The sequence below is a fragment of the Lytechinus pictus genome, chromosome 13 (genome assembly GCF_037042905.1).
Source record: "Lytechinus pictus isolate F3 Inbred chromosome 13, Lp3.0, whole genome shotgun sequence".
NCBI classification, from domain to species: Eukaryota; Metazoa; Echinodermata; class Echinoidea; order Temnopleuroida; family Toxopneustidae; genus Lytechinus; species Lytechinus pictus.
Window position 1 is genome coordinate 27,920,803 of NC_087257.1, and position 18,316 is coordinate 27,939,118.

The window sequence follows — 18,316 nt, forward strand, 5'->3', positions numbered from 1 at the left end:
ATAAAATCGAGATATGAATGTATATCCATTAACTCATTGATTTCTTGACAGTTCGTTGTGTTCTCCGTTGTTTACAAAGCACATTTTGCACATTTCCTGGAGAAAAAATAATGACACTGATGGATTTCCACAGAGGTACGATTGATTGGATCAATCGTAACTCTGTGTAGACGGGGCCCAGGAATGATGATCATTTTTACGCCTTACACTTCTAATTTCTATTCTCTTCCTCTTCCTATGGAGTGAACTTAACATGTAAAAATAGTAAACAAACATAGGAATTGCAAAACAATAAATAAGGTATCTTATTTGCTATAATGAAAAGAGACCAACGGAAGTAAACTGGTAACCAAGGTGGATAACTTATCATCTTCAATAGTCCATTCTTTCAATTAAATTAGTTTTATTTCATTTTCAACAGAACAAAGTAAAATGGTCGTAAATAATTAGAATGACAATTGCAAATGAAACGTATACAAACAATTTAAATTGAGGTAGGAACAATACATGATATTATTTCCATACAGTAAGTAAAACAAGTTATAATAAGCAAATAATCATCCATAAACATAAAGTTCTGAGAAACTGAAGGGATCCACCGAGGGGTAAATGATTGTAAAGTGTGGACCCCTCTTTAAATGTACATAATGTTTTACAACACACTGCGCGTTGCTAATGTTAATAAAAATAGAAAGTAATAGAAAACATAGTGGATAGTTAGATGATTCGAACGACACCCTTTTTAGCGCCAGGGTTCTTTAAACCTTTAGTACCCGAAGAGGTGAAAAATATATTACAAAAACTGCAAAACAACAACAAACGTAACAAATATCAAACATGTTAGCACAAGGCACTTACTATTATATCACATTCAATATGAAAATAATGAATATGCAAGTGTTTATTTATTTTTATATATACATGTATTCAAATCCACTATCCGTAATACCTCGGCATAAAATTAGGAACAATCCTTTTCCACTTGACGCTGAATAGCTTGCGGGGGAATATTATTATCACATTTTTTAAGCTACATAAAGGAGACGATTCGGAGAACCGGTTTGAGCATCGGTTACCACTCCCTTTGTCGAGTCATCGATGAGTTTGGTTTTCACTTCGGACGGGGTCAGTCTACCTTCAGAGTTCGAGAGAGCAATAGCTGCAGCTCCTGTTTCACGAAATTAAAAAAGACACAAAACGATAACGATTGGTGATTTATTCATGATTTTTTCAGACAGTCTTTGTAGCTGGTACTTAAAGGTTGTACAAGATCATCCCCCTCCCAAAAAAAGAGAAATATTCGAATAAAAAGAGAAAAAAGCAAGCTTAACACTAAAAACTTCATCAAAATCGGATGCAAAATAAGAAAGTTATGATATTTTTAAGTTTCTCGTAGTTTCATTAATCAGTTATATGCACATCCTGGTTGGTATGCAAATGAGTGGACTGATGACGTCACCCACTCACTATTCATTTTGTATTTTATTTATAAATCAAAAATATGAAACATTTTTATTAACTCTTCATTGTCGTGTGAAACAAAGTTTTATTCCTCCCTGACCAATGTGGAATTACCATTGTTTAAAATGTCAAGCTGGATATTATTGCCACATCTGTAGAAATGAAATTATTGTATAATTCAGACAATAAAACAAATATGAGTGATTGACATCATCGACTCTTTCATTCGCATATCACTGAGTTGTGCATATGCCTGCTTTGTGAAAAATAACCGAATCATTAAAATGTCATGACTTATGGCATCCGATTTTGATGAAATTTTCAGCCTTTTGGTTTTCTTTATTGATTCAAGTCAACATTTTCTGGATTGGACTTGACCGTAATGTACCCAGCAAAAACTGTGGTGTTAACCGGTGTACATAGAGGACCACATCAGTTATTTTACTCCGGTGTTAAATTGGTGGTGTTAGTTTTACACCTATATGTGTTATAACAACACATTTGGTTGTTACATTTACACTCTTTGGTGTTATGCTCAATCTCTAGGGTGTAATTTTAACACCTTAGGGTGTGGTCCTCTATTAACACCAACTGGTGTCAGTTTTAACACCGCAGTTTTTACAGTGTAGTCGAAACCATATCCAGGATATTATTAAAACGTATATGTTACAAAAGAGGAGGGGTGGGGTATAAGCACAGCCCCTTGGCAAGGTTGGTACGAAGGGATGTATAGGGCCTACAACTATAACTGTATAACAAGAATCGTCGAAGTACTAAAAACGACTTTTAGTATTCATGACACTATACATGTATAATGATTCAACTATGATCATGGTGTGATGTGAGCTGCTAAGCAAACAGCTCTGAAAATTGGCCATTCAACCATGCTAATGTGTTATTACTGTGCAGATTGCGTTATGCTGTGTTAATAATAATAATAATATTCCGCATTTATATAGCGCTTAACACATCGGAACGACGTCTCTAAGCGCTTTACAGATATATTATTACCCCGGTCATCGGATCCTTGTATGCCCGCATACAATGTATGCACCTTCTCCACTCCCTGGGGAGCATTCCAACAAGAGTTCCAAGACTCAATTGCTAGGCATACTACATAGGCTTTCGCACCCTACCGGGTACCCATTTAACACCTGGGTGGAGAGTGGCAAATTGTGGATTGACGATTGACGTACTTGTGTTGCATGACTAACACAAGTACGCTCTGTTATCATGGTTATGATAAAATGAAATGACAAAAATATATATAATATACGATTATGAGGAGGTATATAACATTAACATTGCATTTTTAAAGTTTTCCATCGATCTGGTGCAATTGGACTCTTTTACCAACAATATTAGGCCCCCATTAGGCCTACGTAATGGTTATTGGGAGAACATTACCTGCTACGTGAGGACAGGCCATTGATGTTCCGCTGTAAGATTGCACAATCTCTTCACCACTTAATGCCGCGCTTGGGATATCAACACCCGGTGCAAACAGGTCAATGCAAGTCCCATAGTTGGAGAAAACAGCCCTACGATCGTTGATGCCAGTTGCGGCGACTGTTATCGCCTGAGTGACGAGGTTGGTGTTGGTAGGAAAGGGGTAAAACGGCATCATACACAATATATCAAAATATATGTTAAGCACATTTCTGACATCTTGTATGCTAAACTTCATTAGTTACGAGGCTTTTATGAACAGATGCAATTTGCGTATGCTTTCTTCCAACGATGTACAATTCTGCCGATCAATTAAGTCTTATTTATATCTAATTATATCCTAATCTGGGGCCCGTTTCATAAAGGACTTGCAACTGTTGTAACTTTGCCAATATGGCAACTACCATGGTAACAGGGCTCAGCAGCCAACCATGGTAGTTGCCATAATGGCAAAGTTACAACAGTTGCAAGTCCTTTATGAAACGAGCCCCATGCAGGACCCCATCTAAATGTCATTGAGGCAACCGGGCTTTATTAGGGAGTTTTCGCATTTACTACGGAGACACTCTCTATAACGCATCGATTCCTTTGAAAATTCTGTTAAAATTACATTGTAGAGCTGAGAGGCTTTTGTCGAAAGTTGGTGGACTGGGACAGCAGATCATCCGAAGATTTACACCAGACGAACAATAAGCCAGTTCGTAGTTCCTTTCTGCGCATCAGGCGCGTAGCCAGGGGGGCGGTGGGGGCGGTCGCCCCCCCAAAAAAAAACGTCCCCAAAAGAAAAAAAAAGAAGGGAAAAAGAGAGGGGAAAAGGAAAAGCGAAGGAAGGAAAGGGAAGAAAGGTAGCTTTGTGGGTTTTTCTTTTTATTCTTTTTTTTTCTCAAAAAAGAAACTCCTTCACTCTTGCTCTAAATTTATATATACATGTATGAATTTTGCTTCCGCGCTGCGCGCGGTTAAATGACAATATTGCAGTTCTCCTTTGTTTCCCTCACCCTTTCTCTATCCCTGTTTTTCCACCTCAGCTATATGTGTTTCTTGCCAGTTAAAAAGTTCAAATATATACATTAGGGCATGAAATTAGAGTAAGGATAGGCCGAAGTATATGAAGTTATCTTTTTTTTTTTTTATTGATCGCGCAACTTCTGGTCGGGTCGTCTCTGGGCGGGTAAAATCTTTATATCAATTTCTGGCGTCACCTCCATATAGGCAACTTCTCCCGCTTTTCAGCTTATTACTAAACAACCATAATTTGGGGGCAAACAGGTTCCTAATTTAAAAAGAGGAAGGTATACATTCATGTCGTATTAAATAAATAAAAAAAGTACAATATTTTTAATCAAATTCTACTAAACTTCATGTCATTTCCCTGCACATTCATCTCCTGTCCTGTTTTGCGCCCTCAGTTTGAAATTTTGAATGACACTTAAATTTCATTATCATTCAAAATGAAGCGCATCAGGATAAGTCAAAGAAATTATACATCATCCTGTTTTATATGATTTCAATAAATCACAGAAGTTTCAAATTTTTGCGCACTATTTTCTTTGTAATGAAGTTCAATAATCTTAGAGGAAAAACAATTGAATTAGAGCCAATGGGGGTATTAGAGATATTTGCATTTGACGAAACGCCCGCCCTTTGAAATTTCAGAGTTTCATTGCTCTGCACGGGGAGGAATATCTTCCTCCCATCCTTCCTCTCCTCTGTTTTGCGAGTTAAGATATGCACTGTCGCTAAATTGTTTGTAATCAAATCTGATCTTTCCGAGGGAAGTATTCAATATAACTTAGAGAATACCCTTTTCTCGGGACCCTTTTCTTTGCCAAAAAATTGACAAAACGCTTTAGCTTCCGCGCTTCACGCAGGGTTAATAATATTTTATTTTCCTCCATTTTATCCCTTTTTGTGCGTTCACAGTCACTTTCGAAAACAAGGTTCAAAATCACAATATAGTCAACTGAATTATGGGTTAAAATAGGTACGAGAGACAAGAGAGACGGCTCCTTTTCATTTTAATTTATGAAACACCGAAATCTTCGCGCTTCGCGCGGGAGGGGAAAACTCCCCCTCCCTGCACCCACCCCCTAGGGAGCGCGCTTCGCGCGCTCTATACTGTTGGCACGCTTCGCGTGCATTTACCGCCCCCTCCAAAATGAAATCCTGGCTACGCGGTTGCTGCGCATGATCAAAAGATTCTACGCATGACCAGCTAGAAGAAGGTCACTTGTACTAAAGTGACATGGTGGTTGAAAATCTAATGATATAAGCACCAACTTTGATGTCTTGATTATTCATATATTCTTTTGAATTGCGGTTTTCATTTACATCCACAAAAAAACAACAATGCGTCCAACGACTGGTATTTCACAGTTTGCCAAGTACATTGTACAACATGCTATGACATGCATTCAAAGTAGGAATGCAACAAATACCTTCATAAAGTGTTCATTGGTGTGCTATTCTAGTCACCTCGTCTATTCAATTTCTTCATCCTGCTATGTAAGGCAAGCTTACGTAATATCTTGCTTTGAAATCTGCCTATCATAATGAAAGAAATGAAAGGCAGGGGCCAAGGAACGGTTTTCAAAGTGGGGGGCTGAGCCAAAAGTGGGGGGCTGACCATGCTAAAATTCACATTCATATGGTCATTTTTACGTTTTTGTACACGGTTTTGGAAAAAAGTGGGGGGCTGAAGCCCCCCCCCCCCCCCGGTTCCATGGCCCCTGATAAGGTCATTTGACCAACATTGTCTATGAAGTAACTAAGAACTGGTCTATTGCAAATATGTCGTTATCCAGAGTCAAGAGAGTCCAATACTGTCCCGCTCCACCAACTTTTGACAAAAGTCGCTCAGCTTTCCATTGTGATATACCATTTTCAAAGGAATTGGTGCGTTGTAGAGAGTGTTCTCCGTAGTAAATGCGAAAAGTTCGGATTCAGTCGTCTGTCCACCTTTTCTTTGGAACACTCTCCCTGTACACATCCAACGTTAAGCAAACACTGGTACCTTCAAAGGGATATTTTAAGGCCCCATCTACCCCAAGGATACGTCTCTACAACGTTTCTGGAACCATGAAGTCGCGGAGAGCTTTCCAAAACATAAAAGTTGTTTCGGTGTAACTAAGAAGACGTCCCTACGTCATCTCAGAGAGGTCACTATTCAAGGTGACCAACATGATGCCCGACAGTTGCTGGAATATTGTTGTGAAGTGTCCAAGTAGTCGCTGTGACGTCTCGGAGAGTTTTCATAGTTGTAGCAAGATGTTTCCGAAACGGCGCTATACGACTGTCTTGGAGACTTTGCGGCAGCATCCCCGCTACCGTCCGGCAAAGGGTTTGTCACTTTGTCTAGAGACGTCCCAGAGACGTTTCCTTACTAAGACAGAAGAAACATTCATCGTTTTAATATATTGGTAAATATTAAAACAAATCAAAATCAAATAATCAAAACTGTGAAAAGAAGTTCGCTAACCTCTTTAACTCTGGCTGGAGAGAACTCTGAAGCATCAGTGTCGGAATTTCCAGCAGCCACCGCTGTGGTGATACCAGCGCTGATCATTCCTCTAACAGCATCGTCTATAGGCGGAGATGGATAGCCTCCGAGGGACATGGAAGCTACTGCAGGATGCTGGCCTGAAGTTGCTACGTAATCACAACCTAAAAAGAAAAAAGGATAATTTGTCAGCCTATATACACGGATGCCATCGGGATGATGGGCGACCTAAATAAGGTGGCGTTAATTTTGCTCCTTCAGTGAATATCAAAACCTCATTTAGACAATCTTCGTATTTTTTTCCTATTCTTCTCCTTTTCATATCTTTCAATCAAGTCTTCATCTTTATACGATGAATTACAAATACACCTTGCGTCAACCCTAGAAACAGGACAAATTGCGACAGAAAATAGAGCATAAAACAAAATGATCTGCTGTCCCAGTCCACCAACCTTCCTACAAAAGTTTATCAGCTCTCCATTGTGATTTCAATTGCATTTTTAAAGGAATCGATGCGTTGTAGGTCTTCTGCGAAAAGTTCATATTTAGTTGCAAACGAAGTGGTTTCGAAAAGAAAAGGAGTTACAAAGTGATATCTCTTACATGAGTCCCCGATCCAACAGCGTCATATAGGCGATACTTGCCCGACCGCCAAAGTACTTGCTCTGTGGATAGATTCCTGTATCGATGATATAGACATTGACCCCAGACCCATTTCCTGAAGAGGGAAAGATGGGAGGGATATTGGGGAGGGGATGTTTGTATAGGTGAGAGGTATGGCAATATTTATATTAGATATATATATTATAAGATAGATGGGAGAAACAGGGAGATACCATATATATTTCCCCGAAAGAAGTTTCATATTTCCCGAGTCTAGACGAGGGCAATATAGAGGGAAATATAATGTTGGGGGCATCCCTATTAATATAAACTCGACGTGGAGTAACGGATATATAATTGAATTGTCTTGCTGCAGAATAAATGTTAACATGTCTGTTTGAAATATTTTTGCCACAAACTAAAAGTGCATATTGCAGCACGGTGCCAGCCGAAAGGCCGATCAATTTGTTCAGATGTTGGTGAGGTGAAGCATAATATATTTTTGTTTTAAAAGGCAATTTAAACAACTGACCAATACATTTTAACAAATGTCTCATTCTTATTTTTATTTAGGCCTATATTTTCAAACTAATTATACATATTATATTTGTCTGAATGTAGGCTTAGATATATAAGAGCAAGCCGATTATCCTTTGGAAATTATGAAAATAAAAATGCTGAAAATCATTGAAAAGTCAGACTTTCAGTCTGATCCAACTCCTGTATGAACTCCTTTCAACTGTAAGGTCCTATATACCAAAGTAAGAAAGATCTTGTTACCATTTTCACAGATATTATGCACTTTAATACATGTGAAGCTAAATTTGCCATCAAGAGGGAGATTCTGTTGATCTATCCGGTCCAATCCCCATTCTGCTACCGTTGCAGCTTCAACTCTGCCATCTTGAGATATGTATTTGATTTCATCACGGGCTAGTAACTGAATATCAGGCGCGGATCCAGGAGGGGGGCGAGCCGGCCCCGGCCCCCCCCCCCTATTTTTTGACAACCTGCAGAAAAAGTGTACTATAGGAAAAACACTAAAGAAAAGTAGGAAAGAGGTATCATACCCAGGATGTGTAATTTACAACCTCTAACGGCCGGCCCGACCCCGAAAGGAAACAAGAAAAGGGTGAGGGGAAGAATTGGAAAAAGAACTTTATACAAAAAAATTCGCTCGCGCTTCGCGCTCGCATTGCCTGTGCCAATGAATCCCATTCAAGAGGATTAAATGACACTTATATATCCAGATCTGAAATCTATTTGCACACAATATTTTAGCTCGCACATCAAGCTTTAATTATTTTGTTTGTTTTACACAAATTGTTTATATCAAAATTTTCAGCTCGTGCTGCGCGCTCGCATTGTTTGATTTGTGAGTTACCTATCCTCTTTGGAAATTCTTACCAAAATTTGTCAAAATGCTCCTTTATCATGTCAGTATATATAAAATTGAGCTCTTGTGCTTCGCGCTCGCATATAATTGTTTGAGACACACAACTTTTTCTGTATTTAAATAAAAACGCGCTTAGACTGTCCAGTTTTCAGGTCGGAATATCAAAAATTTTGAGCTCGCGCTTCGCACTCTCATTATTTAATTGGTGATACTTGTATCCTCTTCATTAATCACTAAAAACAGTCCTAATTGAGTCCCTTTTCACGTTACTATGATAAAATTTCAGCTCGCGCTTCGCGCTCGCATTGTTTAGTTGGATACTTATCTTTTTCATGATTATAAAATCTCCTCAGAATCCTCAGGTCTAAGGACATAAAATATCAAAGAATTTGAGCTCGTGCTTCGCGCTCGCATTATATATTAAGACCACATGAGATACCTTATCTTGTTTATAACAATTAAAAACTATATACTTAAAACTTCAGTCTCTAGTTAGGACTACCCCCTGAACCCCCCCCCCCCCAAAAAAAAAAAGAGATTATAGCCGCCAATCGAGAAAAATGTTGATGAAAATATTTTTCGGCCCCCCCTATTGGCGAAAGCTGGATCCGCCCCTGAATATGGTAAGTAAAAATCGAAAGGAAAATATCAAAGATGGTGGTTTGAAGTCTGTAAAAACGCTATCAATCAATATTAGTATGCAATGTATTGAGCTTAAAAAACCCTAGCAATCGTTGCCTGCAAGTCAGCTCACAGAATTAGTAACGATCTAATGTCGCTTGACGGTTTAACCATGGACTTTGGTGGTTTAAACGAGGCAGTTCACCGCCATCTTAGGATAGCAGTCGTGGACCGTAGTCCCAAAATGAATGATTCTATATTGGCCCAAAATGGCAAGACAATCATATGTAATAAAAAGTGAGTTTGAAGAAAAAGACAACATGTTACCTAATTACAGACATGGAAGGTCAATAGGGGAAAAAATACCCATACCCATTTGTGAACATAAGGTGGCGATGTAACCAAAGTATATCGTGCATGGTTGAATTATTGACGAGTGAAATATCTAGATTATAATAATCGAGATAACTAAATACTATTCGCTTGGATCTAAATTGCTCTCAAAGTTAACATCAGAGACCGCGTAACGGTTTTGAAGTCACCACTACCATGACTACGCCATCAGGCCGATAAGTATGAGGCGCCGATTGTACCAATATTATATAGAACAATTATTTGTTATATAATCATTATTTATTAAATAATAACTATTATTTATATATAATTTACATTTTATTTGTAAGTAATTACTATTATATAAAATAACATTTCTAATTATTTATATATAATTCCAAGTAATACTTCATTATTTGTAAATAATAATAGTTCGACATTCCATTATTTATAAATAATGATTATTTGTTTTTCATTATTTATAAATAATGATTATTTGTTTTTCATTATTTATAAATAATGAAGTATTACTTGGAATTATATATAAATAATTAGAAATGTTATTTTATATAATAGTAATTATTTACAAATAAAATGTAAATTATATATAAATAATAGTTATTATTTAATAAATAATGATTATATAACAAATAATTGTTCTATATAATATTGGTACAATCGGCGTCTCATAGTAAAGAGGAATTTACGCAAAAGATCCCGTTTTACCTTTTCCAAAGCTTTTTGGGAGAGTTTTGCTGAGAATCCTTTAATGGCCGTTGTGTAGGTATGCTTGATATGGGAGTCTCTGAAGATTCCTGAACTTTATTGTAGGATGAGGTTTTTTAGGGGGACCACGTCATGTTCCGGCTACGTAGAAGAAAAAAGAATAATGTTTACACCAAGGAATATATGAATCATAATGACAGTAACAATAATGGTCGTGATAATAAATAATAATAAAAATAATGGCGATGATGATGATGATGATGACGAGGAGGAGGAGGAGGAGGAGGATGATGATGATAATATAATGATAATAATAATAATAATAATAATAATAATAATGATAATAATAATAGTAATGATAATAATCACTACAACAACAATAATATTAACAAAGGTTATATTGATTATAACATTAATGAAAGAATCACAATAATCGGATGAATGTGTATATACAAACAATACATCAACAAAACCGTGAAACGGTGCAAGTTTACCAATGAATGATACACATTTTCGGATGGTTTGGGAAAGCTAATGTTCGAGTTCCCAAAAGGCTTTTCAAATACATATTCAAATAACTTTCTTTTATTCACATCATGTAGACAATAAACCATATTGAAATGCGATAAAATATTTAATAGCCCAATGAAAAAGTTGGGCATAAATTTGAAATATGAAACATCTCATCTCTCCCCCCCCCCAAAAAAAAAATATATATATATTATCACCTTTATCACTACAATGTAGTGGTCGTTGATTGGTTCAGCAACTTTGTAAAACGTGGCATTCCTAGCCATGCCGGTTGCCAACAAGGACACCAAAATCACAAGAGTAAGGAAGGACCATCATTTTGAAAAATTCTCTCTTTCTGGAAAACCCTTCAGTAATAAACTTCCAGCAGCAGCAAGACTTGGTGATGTGTTTTCAGTGATACCTTGACAAGCACAGAATCGGGTATGACTTGTTTTTTGCGACTCAAACACTTATATAGTGCACAATGTTAAAGGAAAAGTCCATCCCATGCAGCAAAAAGGTAATTTGAGTAAAAAGAGAAAAATCCAACTAGCATAATGCTGAAAATTTCATCAAAATCGGATGTAAAATAAGAAAGTTATGACATTTTAAAATTTCGCTAGTATGCACTTCCTGGGGCCCGTAACACAAAGCTTAGCAATGATCGTAGAACATTTTTCTACGATTGATTCCATTGACTACAATGTACAATCAATCGTGAAAATCAAGCGTACGATCAATCGCTAACCTTTGTGTTACGGGACCCTGGTCGATATGCAAACGAGGGGACTAATGACATCACTCACTCACTATTTCTTTTGTATTTCATTTTATGAAATATTTGAGTTTTCTCTTCATTGTTATGTGAAATAAAGTTTTATTCCTCTCTGAACATTTGGGACTACCATTCTTTTAACATTTTTTGATTCAGTCAAGTTGGTCATTGTTGTCAAATCTGTAAAATTGAAATATTGCATGATTCATACAATAAATAACAAAAGAAATGAGGGACACCATCGACTCTCTCATTTGCATATCACTGAGTTGTGCATATAACAGTTTTGTGAAAAATAAGCGAAAGTAATACGCAATAACTTTCTTATTTTATATCCGATTTCGATGAAATTTCCAGTGTTATGCTTCTTTGATTTTTTTTTCTTTATTGATTCAAATCAACATTTTTTTTCTGGGGTGGACTTGACCTTTAAGTAATTTGTCATTCAAAATGAAATCAACCACAGTCAGGCCATTTTCTTGATGGGTGGTGATGTTCAGATGATGATTACTGATATCAAGACCATGGCCTGAAGGTGAGGGGCGTCGCCGAGAGGCTCTGGGTTTAGGGTCATAGATTCGTGACTTGTGTCGACCCATGGGTATCAGCCTTTAATTTCAACGTCTTGATTGGTCATGTTGGTTGGAGGTCGGCAAGAGTTTACCTCACTAGCGTACCTACGGGGGGGGGGGGCAGGGGGGGCACTCTGCCCCCCCTGACGAGTCACAACCAATGCAAAAGACGTATCTTCGCCCCACCTGACGGGCTTGAAAAACCTTTTTTGCCCCCCCCCCCCCCCCCCCCCTGACGAGCTTGAAGACTTTTTTTTTTTTTTTTTTTTTTTTTTTTTTTTTTTTTTTTTTTGCTTGTCAAATTTTTTGGCGGACGGTTTTGCCCCCCCCCTGTGGAAAATCCTAGGTACGCCACTGGTTTACCTCCTTGGATAACAATAGGCCAGTTCACTGGAAAAACCAGGGGCTCTTCAAGATGGCATTAACGTACGTTCCTTCAAAATAATAGCCAACAGCAATTACAAATAAGCGACGGGCTGAAACGAAAGGGGGAGCTTCTCAAAAACTCGTAAATAATTATAGGCCTACAAAAAAGGTAGTGGATGGCTCCTTTTTATAGGGTCGACATTATCCACCAATGGTAAAGTAATCCAATGACTTTATTACACTGCAAAAACTGCGGTGTAAATTTAACACCAGACCGGAATCTTTATATGACCACACCAGAGAAGTGTTAAAACAACACCGGTTTGGTTTTGGACTAATTCCAGATAAGTGTTTATACAACACCAATTAGTGTTGAAACAGCATCGATTTAATTTCAAACCGGTGTTGTTTCAACACTTCTCTGGTGTGGTCATATATACACTGCAAAAATCCGGTGTTGATTTAACACCAGCCCGGAATATATATATATGTCCACACCAGAGAAGTGTTAAACAACACCGGTTTTGGTATTAGCCTAACACCAGATAGGAATTTATACAACACCGATTAGAATTAAAACAGCATCGATTTGATTACAAACTGGTGTTGTTTCAATACTTCTCTGGTGTGGACATGGATTCCGGGCTGGTGTTAAATCAACACCAGAGTTTTTGCAGTGTACATTCCGGACTGGTGTTAAATTAACACCGTAGTTTTTTGCAGTGTACAAAGTAAAAATCCTCACGGATGAGAATTATGTTAAGAGTTTACATCTCAAATAAATTATATGGCAAAAGAAGATGATTATGAAATAGGAGAAGATACAACCCCGTAAAAAGTACAGACTAAGACCGGACGCCATTTATTGTTACAACGACTACGTGATTGAATTAGAGTGATTTAAGATCGACGCGACACGAGGGAGGTAGGGGGCAACCGCCCTTCCCAATAATTTTTCAAGTTTAGGCCTTGCAAAAAATAAAAATAAAAATAATGAAAAGGACACAAAAGGGGAAAGGGTGAAAGAGAGAGAGTGGGGGGGGGGGTTACAATCATGTCAATAGGTTCACTCTAAATTGCAAGGATTTGAAATAATCCAAGAGGAAATGTAATTAGAGACCAATCGAATTTTTGATTTAGTTTTAATCGTAAAGATTCATTTCTAAATCTTAAGGGATTTGAATTGTTTAAAAAATTAAACAACTTGTTGTTGGAGTGCTTAAACAACACGCATAACATTTTAAACATGCCCTAAAAGTGTTTTAATATGGAGCATATGAAATCAAAACGTCTTTTACATGATATGTCTATAATTTGAATGTAAACTAATTTGATATTATCCTATATTTACGATATGATAGCAATTCTAGATACGCAAGTTCTTAACATGACAAACAAAAATAAAAGTTTATTACTGCAAAGACAACGCCACTTAGCACTGTGTCAAAGGCGCCAATTCATATTTAGAGGGCGTGGTTGTCATTATACGACGTCAACATCGGTAAAGCAGTCGAAATGAATAAAGAGACGCATTTAGTAAGATGATAAATTGAGATCTAGGAACAAACTGATAGACCATATGATAGTGGAAATATTATGAGATACGCCTCAATTGTCAGTGATCCCCAGAGCTTCAGATGTGTGGCCCAATGAGTGGACAGAAGGAATGGGTGGACGGACATACAGGGAGGTCCATGAAGTAAAGTGAAAGACACTTTCACTTTTTTTATCATGTTTGGCTTAGAGCAATTTTGCCCGTTGAAAAGTTCGTAAAAGATTTATTTTAAAAAGGTACACTCCCCCCTCCCCCGTTGGTCGTCAGTAGACTTGGGAACCCTTAGGTTCCACGAATAATCCTGGAAAGAAAATCAATGTGGTTACGACCTTTTGACTTTGTAAGCTCAGGAATTGAGCAACCATATCAAGTTCACACCGCTCAGGGAATGATGGCCATGTCACTCGTTCTCAACAAACGTAAAATCGATCGGCTTAATTTTTCTCTTATTCAAACAGAAAAACAGATAAACAAGATCGGAAACGGAACCAAAACAGCGGTTTCTTTTTTTGTTATCATTCATTTTTTATTGTTACTATTGTATGATTATGGTTTGTGTTTTCTCGGTTTCAAATTAAGAAATTCGCTTACCCTTCTTAATTTCCTTTTCGTATTTTTCCTCCTCAAGTCGGAAATTGGAGAACCTCTGCATCTTTCCCTTTTTATGTTTACCGTTTTAGAAAACTGGAGCACCGACGGTCTAAATTGCTTTTCCTGGGACCAGGGGGGCGTTTCATGAAAGGACTTGTCGGACGTTTTATCCGACAAGTCCCATTTTATCCGACAGTTACCATATAGTAACAGTACCTCTCAGCCAATCAACATCAGAGAAAGATGTCAGATCTGACAACTTGTCGGATGAAAATGTTGATGAAACACTCCCCAGGGAACCTCCCATTCCCCCCCCCGGGGGGGGGGGGGGGTCACTCACCACATGGACTGCTATACCACCCGTGTCCGACAACCTCAGACATGCACCCTAAACGGCGTAACCACATTAACTAAATTTGCAACCCTGAATGGCGTAACCCATGAGAAAAGCCACCTTTAGTGGCGTTAACAGGGATAAGCCCCTAATCTGATACCCTAAGTGGCGTAAACAGATCGAAATTGATTTATATGATACCATATTGATTACTGATGTTAAAATCGATGTTACATACAACAGGTTTAAATTTTCGGCATTTAAAAAATAAAGTTATTGCAAGTAAGGCCAGCATAATTTACTCTCAATGACACTTTGAATATCCATCTTTTAGCCTAAATTAATGAATGCAAGTGAAAAATAATGCTTGCCTTGACTGACTGATGCATCACTTACCATTCGTTTTACCAATTTCATCAAAACTTGAAAAAGTGGAATCCATACCAGTTATGTGTTGAAAAATACATACATCTGTATCTTCTTTTTTTTGTTTTATTTGATAATGAAAAAAACAAATCAATATAGGAATCCCCGGTATGAATCAAACAAAATGGTATAGAAAAATAGGTCTAAACCCTAGGCGTGCTGCCTAGTATACAGCCGGGTGTAAGACTAGAGAGTATACTGTACGGGGTATTCTCTCATAAGTGATGCGCTGGCTGGCGTGTGCGAGGATCAGTGGCGTAACTACGGGGGGGGGGGCATGGGGGCACGTGCCCCCCCCCCCCCCCCCCCCCCATCGCCTGGCCAAAAAAAAAACGGGGAAAAAGGGAAAAGGAGAAAAAGAGGGAGAAAGAAGAAATTATTGTTAATTATAATGTTATATCATGTTATAATTATGTTATGTTATATTACATATAAAAAAAATTATAACTTTATGAAAAATAATTTACGCAGGGCCTATGTCGTCATTGTTCCTGGTGCTCGCATTGTCTGTTTAACAAGATATATAATCCTGTTGTACTAAAACATCCCGTTTTCAAGTCAATATACACCAAATATATTTCCTCGCACTTCGAATTATTATTGTTTATGTAGTGACATATGCTTCTATTTTTCATGACTACTTAGAGTGATTGCCCCATTTCAGTTAAGATCTTAATATAAACCATTTCCTGTCCGTGCTTACGTTCGCATTCGTGGATTGGTGAGATATGCCTGTTCTTCATGAATTCCTAAAATCAGTCCTTAAAATGTCCCTTTTTCTGATCTGAATACCAAAAATTCTAACAAAAACAGCATGCGCTTGGCACTCGCATTAGATGACTATGTTTAGATATGTGTACTCTTGATGGATTCCTTAAAAAAATAGTCCTTATATCCCTGTTTGGGGTCAATATATGCAAAAGTTTAAGCTTGCGCTTCGCGCTCGCACATTTTTGTTAGTGAAATACGTATGATCTTCGTGAATTCCTACAAACAAGCCTTAAAATGTCCCTCTTCAGGTCTGAATTTCCTAAATTTTCAGCTCACGCTTCGCGCTCGCAATATTTGATTAGTGAGATGCGTATGTTAATCTTGATTACAATGACTACAAAAAGTGCTTCATGTGTTTAGATGTATATTATTCTAAAAAAATCAGCAAGAGATTGGCACTCGCATTAGATTACTATAGTGAGATATGTATACTCTTAATGGATTCCTAAAATATAGTCCTTAAAATGTCCCTGTTTGGGGTCAATATATACAAAAATTTCAGCTCGCGCTTTCCGCTCGCATTGTTTGTTTAGCGAGACAGGTATGTATTATGATTACAAAAATTTGCTTATAATGTCCTTTTTAGGTCTGAATTTCAAAAAATTTCAGCTTGCTCTCGCATTATGTGATTAGTGAGATACATATCTGTTTAATGGCACGGTCCTAAAAATGTCTCTATTATGTCAGTATACCTGGCAACTAAGTGCGCTTCGCGCGCTCTTTAAGTGACTCAAAATTTTTGTTGTTGCCCCCAAAAGCCGTGACCCACGGTACGCCCCTGGCGAGGCTTATTTTGTATCCCTTAAAAAAACGCCCTTCATGGTGTTTATGGCTTAGGTCTGCTCCCAAATTAGGGGCGGATCCAGCTTTCGCGAATAGGGGGGGCCGAAATATATTTTCATCAACATTTTTCTCGATTGGCCGCTATAATCTGATTTTTTTTTTTGGGGGGGGGGGGTTCAGGGGGTAGTCCTAACTAGAGACTGAAGTTTTAAGTATATGTTAGTTTTTATTGTTATAAACAAGATAAGGTATCTCATGAGGTCTTAATATAGGAGATTTTATAATCATGAAAAAGATAAGTATCCAACTAAACAATGCGAGCGCGAAGCGCGAGCTGAAATTTTATCATAGTAACGTGAAAAGGGACTCAATTAGGACTGTTTTTAGTGATTAATGAAGAGGATACAAGTATCACCAATTAAATAATGAGAGTGCGAAGTGCGAGCTCAAAATCTTTGATATTCCGACCTGAAAACTGGACAGTCTAAGCGCGTTTTTATTTAAATACAGAAAAAGCTGTGTGTCTCAAACAATTAAATGCGAGCGCGAAGCACAAGCTCAATTGTTTTATATACTGACATGATAAAGGAGCATTTTGACAAATTTTGGTAAGAATTTTCAAAGAGGATAGGTAACTCACAAATCAAACAATAAGAGCGCGCAGCGCGAGCTGAAAATATTGATATAAACAATTTGTGTAAAACAAACAAAATAATTAAAGCTTGATGTGCGAGCTAAAATATTGTGTGCAAATTGATTTCAGATCTGGATATATAAGTGTCATTTAATCCTCTTGAATGGGATTCATTGGCACAGGCAATGCGAGCGCGAAGCGCGAGCGAAATTTTTTATATAAAGTTCTTTTTCCAATTCTTCCCCTCACCCTTTTCTTGTTTCCTTTCGGGGTCGGGCCGGCCGTTACGAGGTTGTAAATTACACATCCTGGGTATGATACCTTTTTCCTACTTTTCTTTAGTGTTTTTCCCATAGTACACTTTTTCTGCAGGTTGTCAAAAAATAGGGGGGGCCGGGGCCGGCTCGGCCCCCTCCTGGATCCGCCCCTGCAAATCTCAAATGTGCAACCCTAAATGGCGTAGATCTATTCATATTTGCACCCCTCAACGGCGTCACCTTAATAGCCAAATTAGCAACCCTAAATGGCGTAAAGTGAGAGAGAAAAGGTTACCCTAAAAGGCAATTTACCAGCAAATGGTACTGAAATGCAACTATGTATCTATGAATCTGTTATATCTGTATATATTATGTATATCTACTTTGTAATTAAAGGGCCCCAACGAAAACCAGTGTTTGTACTGATTGGGCCACCCTTAAATATGTGAAATAAATAAACCCTTTTTGCCGAAGACGTCGACGACGCCCGAGTGCCTGAAACGGGACCCTTTTCGACGCTTTTTCTGGACACGGGTGCGTAGCAGTCCATGTGGAGAGTGACCCCCCCCCCCCCCCGGGCCATTTCCCTGCTGAGACAATGCATATAGACCTAATATCTAAGCTTAATAGGACCGCCCCCTCCCCGTCTAG

At 37.9% G+C, this 18,316-nt stretch overlaps 1 pseudogene; it reads right to left on the reverse strand.

Moving 5' to 3' along the window:
• Window positions 1–455: 455 nt before the first annotated feature.
• LOC129274674 (aqualysin-1-like) lies at window positions 456–10,909 on the reverse strand (annotated as a pseudogene).
• Window positions 10,910–18,316: the final 7,407 nt, after the last annotated feature.